Raw genomic sequence first — 8,543 nt, 5'->3', positions numbered from 1 at the left:
TGGTCACAGCTCTCCATTTGTAACGTAAAAAAGATGATGAACAATCTGTAAACTCACAAGCAGGGCTATGTTCTAACAAAATCTTATTTACAAATACAAGCAGCAGGCTAGATTGGGTCTGTGGGCTACAATTGGCAGACCTGTGTACTACTAGGCTGCCTTCAGTTTTAAGTAACTGAGCTGGGATTTCTCTGCAGTCTACGGCAGAGAGGACAAAAACAAGGAGACTGCCTGGGGAACCATCTGATGGGCATTTGTGCCTCCAGAGAGCTCCAGCTTCCCTGACGTTTTTGTGATGAGATAAAGGGGGTCATCACTGGTGACCACAACAGCTAGACGCAAGAGCAATTGCCCTTGTGAGGCCAAAGATGGTTAGGTCAATGGATGGACCTCAGTGCTCAGGGACAGAAGCAGACTTGAACTCGCATACTTGTAGAGAACACTGAAGAGAAGATAAAATAAACAAGAGGCTGTCTGCGGTGGTGGTGGTGGTGGTTGCCAGATTTAGGGACCAGTATAGGGACAGAAGTCAAGCCATTTCAACCATCTACTCTGACACTAAAGTCAAAGTGATTTTGAAAGATGGCAGGCACTTCATTTGCCCTGTGTTCTAAGCAGCCAAGGACCACATTCTTCCGTCTATCCAGTTGCCCACTCCCTCACGGACTGTTCATTTATGCATTCACATTAATCACATTAATTATGTATTATGTGTCAAAGACGTGTATTGCAGATCTCTGTCCTTGAGGGGCTTAGAATCTAACAGCATGGACGTGACAAGTGATGACAAGTGCAGTGAGATCTTGTATGTGTCTTGAGAAGAAGTTTACATAAGATACGCAGAAGAGGCACAGATAAGTGAGTGGCTATCCGTCTGATGTCAGAATACAGGCAAACCTTATTTATTGAGTTTCACACATACTGAGTTTTTTTACCAATGGATGGTTTGTGGCAACTCTGCGTCCAGCGTGTCTATTGGCACCATTTTCACACAGTATTTGCTCACTTCCTGCCTCTATGACATATTTTGGTTATTATCTGTCTTTCAAACTTTTCATTATTATTTTATTTGTTATGGGGATCTGTGATCACGAATCATCTTCCATGTTACTTTTACAAAATATCGCTGTCACAAAGGGCTCGGATGATGGTTAGTGATTTTTAGCAATAGAGTAGTTTTTGTTATGTACGTTTTTTAAAGATAATGTTATTGCACACTTATTAGACAATAGTCTATTGTAAATGTAACTTTTATAGAACCTGGAAAACCAAAAAAAAAATGTGTGACTCTATGGCAAGAGTCACTTTGTTTCAGTGTTCTGGAACTGAACCCACAATATCTCTGAGATATACTCGTAGGACTGACCCACATTCAGAAACTGTGAAGAAAGGTGATGACTCAAGCTTCGTTTAAGTTGCTTTCTATTGAAGTTGATTCTTAAGCCAGTAGATAAACAAGGTCAATGCCTCCTTGGGTCCCATGGAGCTGCTGAAATGCTCAGGGATCAATACCTTCTGCAAAGAGGAGGTACCTTACCAGGCTGGAAAAGCAAAGGAACTGAGGCCTTGCTTCCTTTTATACATAAGACTGGGAGAGGTAGCTGTGCCATTCAGATTTTCCTGGATCCTGTTTCTATGGCATCATAGGGCCATCACAAACATGGTCACCCTCGCCCATATTATTCCATAATTTGTCATGAAGAATGAATGCAGGAAATTCATTTTGAAGCCTTGCTAGATTTAGCGCCGTGAGTATCCACTTACTATCAGTGTTAATTTTAATTATCCAGACAGCTAAAATTTATACAGGGCTTTAGCAGTATAATAATATTTTTATATCTATCATCTCTTTTTCTTTCTGATCCTACCACAGTCTTATGAAACTGCATGAAGAAATTGAGCTTCAGGAGTTCCCATTGGGGCCCAACATAATCTCTGTGAGGATGCAGGTTAAATCCCTGACCCCACTCAGTGCGCTACGGCATTGCCAAAAGCTGTAGTATAGGTCACAGATGCAGTTCACATCTGGTGTTGCTGTGTCTGTGGTGTAGGCCTGCAGCTACAGCTCTGATTCCACCCCTAGCCCTGAAAGTTCCATTTGCTGCAGGGGGGGCTGTTAAAAAAAAAAAAAGGAAGAAAGAAAGAAAAGAAAAAAGAAATTGAGCTTCAGAGACATTAAATGGCTTAGCCATTAGAACCCATTACGCAGATTTCACCTGTATTGCCTCCCTCTGTTGCAGCTATTAAATGACAATAATGAAATAATATCATTTCTTTAAGATAATACGGAAGGGCAGGGAAGATAAAGCACTGTGAGCTTCAAGTTAGGAGGGAAATCAATTGCTGGGGATTTGCTTTATCAGCTCCCGCCCTCCAAATGGGCAGGCTGTATTAGCGGTCATAAATGCAAGCTAAGCCTCTCTTAGACTCTGGGAGGTCATAAAAGGAAGGCCTAAAGTGGTAGGGAGATTTTGAAGTCTCTAAGGAGAGAGAATGGATCCAGCGATTTCACTATTTGGGAATGGAGATGAGCATTAGAATTATGAAGAATGTCAAGTAGGGTTTTTAAGTATCTTCAGTCCTGCATTCTGTGCTAAGGATCAGAAAAAAAGAAAGAAAGAAAGAAAAAGAAATGTGGGTATGGAGGTAAACAAAAAATACTTTAAAATTTTCTCCCAGTCTAACAAGTGTTTTCTCATTAGTTATCTTACCGAGCCCCCCCAACACTTTTGGAAGTATCATTATTATTTTTAAGTAGTGTTATCACCACTCTCATAGAGTAGATGGAAAAACAGGCTTAGTGAGATCAAAAACATGTCATTTTCACTCAGCAAGTGACAGAGCTGAGGGCTGCTTCATTCCTAATTCTATGTGAGGTCCAGCCTCTTCTTCTTGGCTTCTTTCTTTCTCTACTGAACAGCTTATGTGTATCTTATCCAGATGGGAGGAGATCTCTCTCCTTTTTGGTCTCCAGCCATTTTCATTGCTAGAGGATGGGGCAGTACACGAGTTTGCCAGTGTCACACACAATCTGTCTCGCCCGGTAGCCTGAGCATTCCCTGATGCCTGCCTGCTGCATACACAGATGAGATGCTCAATACACATTTGCTATGGAAGTGTGAGAGCGAGGAACTGAATACTAGATAATGGGGAGAAGCCATGGATGTGTCCTTGACCCAGACCATAGTACCTAATGCACTATGGACATGGCTTTTATTCTCCCCGGGGACCATTTTTCAAATCCTTAAATATCAGAGCCGGAAGAGGTCTGAGGTCATGTTGTCCTGATGTTGCAGACAAGGAAAATGAAACCACATTGGAGAACTATCTTGCCTGAGGCTACACGACTTTGCTCAGCTCTGTAGCCATTGATCATCACTTTGTAACTATGCCCAAAGGTGCAAACAGTCATGAGGTTGGCCAGTTCAGAGGGGGAAGATCTGCACAGTGCTAAAACCTGCATTAGGCCTAATGATGCATGGGATGATGGAATAAATGAATAAATCCATTTTCACTCTTGGCAAATGATTACTGAGAGTGAGTCATCCTATCCTTATTGCCAGGATAGGCCAGTTGTGTCTGGGTGTCTACTCCAGAAAGAGATAGTCCTAGGGCCCATTCATTTCTAACTTGTAAGGACTCATTTACCTCTGGGTCCAGTAAATGCTGGGGGACAGGTACAAGTCTCTCTTACCTTGCCAGAGCCACCTCATTTAGGGAGCTGTTAGAAACCTCTTGTCTCTGTATTCCCAGAAATTGAGGTTGACACTACCGTTCTTTCCTGCTTTTTGGTCCTGCAGAATTCTTGAGGCTTCAGCTTCCCCTTTCAGAAAATCATCTTCTTCCTCACAGATAAATGCAATCACAATGGCCATTCACATTTCTTGGGGGCTTACTTGGAACAATGCCTCTGTGAAAGACCTAAATAAGGAAAACCCCTTTTTTTCTGATATTTTTTTCTGGAAATTTTAATCCTGTAGGGGTAAAATTTAGTTCCCACAACCCCGAAAATGCAATAAGAGCAATTAACAGAAATATGGGTCCAGGATAAGCCAGAAACTCACTTCTCTGAAGATTTTTGAGAACATACGTGAACAAGCGAAATTAATCTGTACATCCTTTCTTTCTTCCTTTTTTTTTCTTTTTTTGTGTTGTTAGGGCCACACCCCCAGCATATGGAAGTTCCTGGGCTAGAGGGGCTAGGGGGTCTAATCAGAGCTGCAGCTGCCAGCCTGCACCACAGCCACAGCAACACCATATCCTACTTGCATCTGCGACCCACAGCTCGTGGCAACAACAGATCCTTAACCCACTGAGCAAGACCAGGGATCGAAACCTCCTCTTCATGGATACTGGTTGGTTTTGTAACCTGCTGAGCTACAATGGCAACTCCCATGCTTATAAATTTAAACCAGTAACCAACAAATTTGCTATGAGCCCCTCTAGGCTGGATGACATCATGCCCCTTTGTATTCCTGGTACCAGCAGGACACAGGGCAGAGCTTAGAGCAGGATACTTGTACTTTCTCTATTTCTGATTCCTGCTCTTGCCCTTTCAGGCTTTTTATTGATTTATTTTATTTATTGGTTTGTTTATTTTAATTTATTTTATTTATTTTTATTTTATCCCATTTGGCTGGAATTTATCAGAATCTCAAAGTAGAATAGCTAAAGGGACATTTATTTTAATGCCTTCTTGTTTTAGGAAGGAGCCTGAATTCATGAGGCGAGCTGATGGTGGAGGAATCTTCCTACCTCAGCATCTTACCTCAGTGAGACCACCCACCCCTCACTTCCGCTGCAGCTCCTACTCCCTATAATTGCACTAAGTGATAAAAAGCATACTGGTCCCACACTGTAGAGTCCATTGGAGTATTTCTGCATTCTATCAAGTGGGCTAGTGAGTTTCTGGGCCAAAGACTCCTGACCTCTGTTTATAAGTATGCATGGCTGACTTTATTTTGAAAGCCTACAAAGTGCTATTGTGATTTATAATAAGAAATAAATATTCGATCTTTGAGCTCCTTCCTGTCCCAGAGCTCCTAAAACCCTTGGAATTTTCTAAGTGATGAGAGTGACCAATGTGTCTGTTGCTATGTTAATGATGTGACTTTGGAGATTGGCCTTAGGTAATCTAAAGATAGGGGCTGGATTGCCAGGAGAAACAACCAAAAAAGAGGGGCTGGAGGTTGATCCAATCACAAATGACCATGATTTATTTAATCAGCCATGCCTATGTAATGAAGCCTCCATAGAAACACAATAGGATGTGGTTCAGAGAATTTCTAGGCCACTGGGGAGAAGGGCACACCTAGAGAGGGCATGAAAGCGTTGTCCTTTCCAGTATCTTGCTCAGATCTCTTCTATCTGGCTCTTGCTCAGTTATCCTTATGTATTAAACTAGTGATACAGTAAATAGAATGTTTCTTTCTTTGAGTTCCATGAGCTGCTTTAGCAACTTAGTGGAACCCAAGGAGGGCGTGGCGGGAACCTGTGATTTATAGGCTGTTGGTCAAAAGCACAGATGACAACCTAGGCTTGAGATTGGAATCTGTATTTGGGGTTGGGGGGGGCAGCCTTGTAGAACTGAATGCTTAATCTGTGGAATCTGCCACTGTCTCTAGGCACAGTGTCAGAACTGAGTTGAACTGTAGGACACCTATTTAGGGTTGGAGAGTTGCTTGGCTGTTTGGGGACCCCTCCCCACTGACACTTCTTACCTCCCCAGCCAATTGTCATAATAACAAAAAACAGGCAAGTGAGAGAGGCTCCCCAAAGCCCAGGAGGGCTCTGGGGGAAAGGAAGAAGAATCAGTGGGAGGAAAAATGTGTGGGGTGATGTTTTATTCACTTATCCCCAGTGGAAACGCTCATAGGCTAGACCCTGGTACAGCAAGACAGATTTGGCCCTGAGATATCTGTCATCACAATAAAAAAGGTGTCTTCAGTCTTGTCAAAACTTGGGCTTGGGCCAATGAAGTCTGTGTATCTGGGTGGACAAAACGTAATTGTAGCTTACTGAGAAGTTAGCCAAAGACACTGGAAATGAAACCCGATTGGGAGGAAGGAAGGAAGAGAACATTTAAGTAATTACCAAGCTCCCAGTCAAGACGGCACAGAGGCTTAAACTCACAAACCAACAAACCCGGATCCTCAACTCTCTAGTTCTATAACCTGGCAGTGTTTTTAATCTTTCAGTGCATTATAAAGTTTTTATGAGAATTAAATTAGGTCAACCAAATAAAGTTCCTTGAACACTCCCTCGTATGTGGTAGCCTGGATAAGTTTTACCTCTCAGTATGGTGGGGCTTTTTGCAATGCATGTGTGTGGGGGGGTATGAGGTGGGGGCAGGGAGCTCATGTTGTTGGGGGAGCAGGGGGAGTTCAATTCCTTGGTGACCAGGGGTATTACTGATATTTAGATCTCAGCTTCCAGAAATGTTTAGCGTTTTATAATGTATGTAACACACTTGTGCAAGAGGGGACTTTCCCCACCCCGAATGTCAAGAGCACTCTTGTTGGGAAACACAGAGCTAGGACTATAATGTGGGTTGCATAATTTTTAATCATTACCCAATTGTGTAAGGTCAGTTATTATCACCCCTAATTCATACAACATGAGGTAACTAAGATTTTCAGTAATTTGCTCAAGGTCAAAAAGCTATTAAGCAGCATGGCTTGGTTTTGAAGTCACAGATTTCTGTTGCCAAAATTAAGGTGATTTTTGCTCCACTCTACTTTCTTGATTACAGGGATCCAGCTGTTGGTGTTTGAGCCCTTCAGAAAAATGGAAAATTGGGGGCGAATCAAAGTATTCCTATCATAATTTAAATAGGAATATCCTAACTGGGTGGGGAAAAAATAGCTAATTCACAGGGCAATTATGGAGGTTCAGCAGCTCTAGCCAAGTGAGAAGCTGCTCATTAGCTAGGAGGGAGCTTGTCTTACTAATAATCAGTCTCTCCCACATCAAGAGCCGCTGCTATCACAGATGGTGTGGACACACCATGGAGGTGCCCTGGGCATCCACAGTGGCAGCCAGAAAACATCATGCTTCCCACATAGGTGTTCCGGAAGCTGAGCTAATGTGTAGCGGGTATCTAGTAATTAAATGAAGGGTCAGACACATCAGCATGATAGGATTGAGGATACTAGAGGAAAGTAAATCATGTCTCAAATTCTAAAAAAAAAAAAAAATCTGCAATGTAACCTCCAAAGGATTCCAACCTCTGTTTCCCAGTGTCTGTAAAGTCCTTTGGACGGGGTTTAATGCATTACCCAACATCAGATTCAGTCTACATCTACACTTGTTTATTCATTTCACAACTATTTCTCGACTCCATTCAAGGACAAGCCACTGTGCTAAGAACTGTGGATACAAAGATGAATATAACATATTATTGTCCTGAAGTTTATGATTTAATGAGGGGTGTGATAAGACACAATTACTATCCCTTGTGAGAAGAATGATAATACAAGGATTTACAAGGTGCAAAGGTAGCACAAAAGCCAGAGAGGCTGAGTCTCATTGGGAGAGTCCAATCAGGGATCCCTCTCTTAGTGTTGGTTTGGGCTTTCATCGGGTCCACATTGAGAAGGCACTTCCCAGGAAGAAAGGGGAGCAGGTGCAACAGTAAGAAACCCAGGTAAGTACCAGCTCCAAGGAGTTTGGCAAGGTGTGCACAAGGGCAGGAGGGGAAAATGGAGGAATATAAGGCTGGGGAGCAGGGAGGGGCAAGACCAGGAAAGGAATTTGCTGAAAAATATGCCTTTTATGTGGCACTTAACAGGGAACCAGCAGCGGTGGAGGAATACAACAAAATGAAAATTGAAAGTGGATGTACTTTTATTCAGTAGAGAAAAAAAAGTATCAAGATCTGCCTTTTCTCTCATGACCTCCTTGTCAATATTTGATGAGACACCAAGTCTACAGTCTGTCCCGTGGGGCTATAGTTCACATTTCTTTCTTGGGATCCATTCTATGGTTCCCTAATCCAGAACCCCATCCTTTTTAATTTTCAGCACCATGATGACCTTACAATTACTGTCTCCATCTTTTAATCTTTCCTGCACTTACAGAGTTTTCTAAAATCAGAAACACCAGGGAATATGTACAAAATATGAGAGGAGCTCGGTATCTATTCCTTAGGGAACACTAAAAAGTGGCAATTAAAACTCACATAAGAGTTTATAATTTGCAAAGCATTTTCTCACAGCCTTTACATTTTGTAGCTAGCCAATGCTGCATTCATCAAGGACTAAACTGGTGAGAAAGACAACAAACAGATATGATAAGGGTACAAAGCAAAGAGTAAAGACCCAGAAGGCAGCACCAAGGGGCAAGAAGAAGTTGAATGTGGGTACAGAAGTGTGTTTCTGAAATGGAGTTTAATAAAACTTTTGAAATGGAAGAACTTTGTTGTAGGTCCAATGGTGTCCTGTCAAAATTCATATGTTAAAACCCTAACCCCTAGGACCTCAGAATGTGATCTTGTTTGGAAATTGGGTCATTGTAGATATGATTGGTTAAGATGAATTCAAATT

This window comes from Phacochoerus africanus, chromosome 6, assembly GCF_016906955.1.
Source record: "Phacochoerus africanus isolate WHEZ1 chromosome 6, ROS_Pafr_v1, whole genome shotgun sequence".
Classification (NCBI taxonomy): domain Eukaryota; kingdom Metazoa; phylum Chordata; class Mammalia; order Artiodactyla; family Suidae; genus Phacochoerus; species Phacochoerus africanus.
This window is presented reverse-complemented; position numbering follows the sequence as displayed.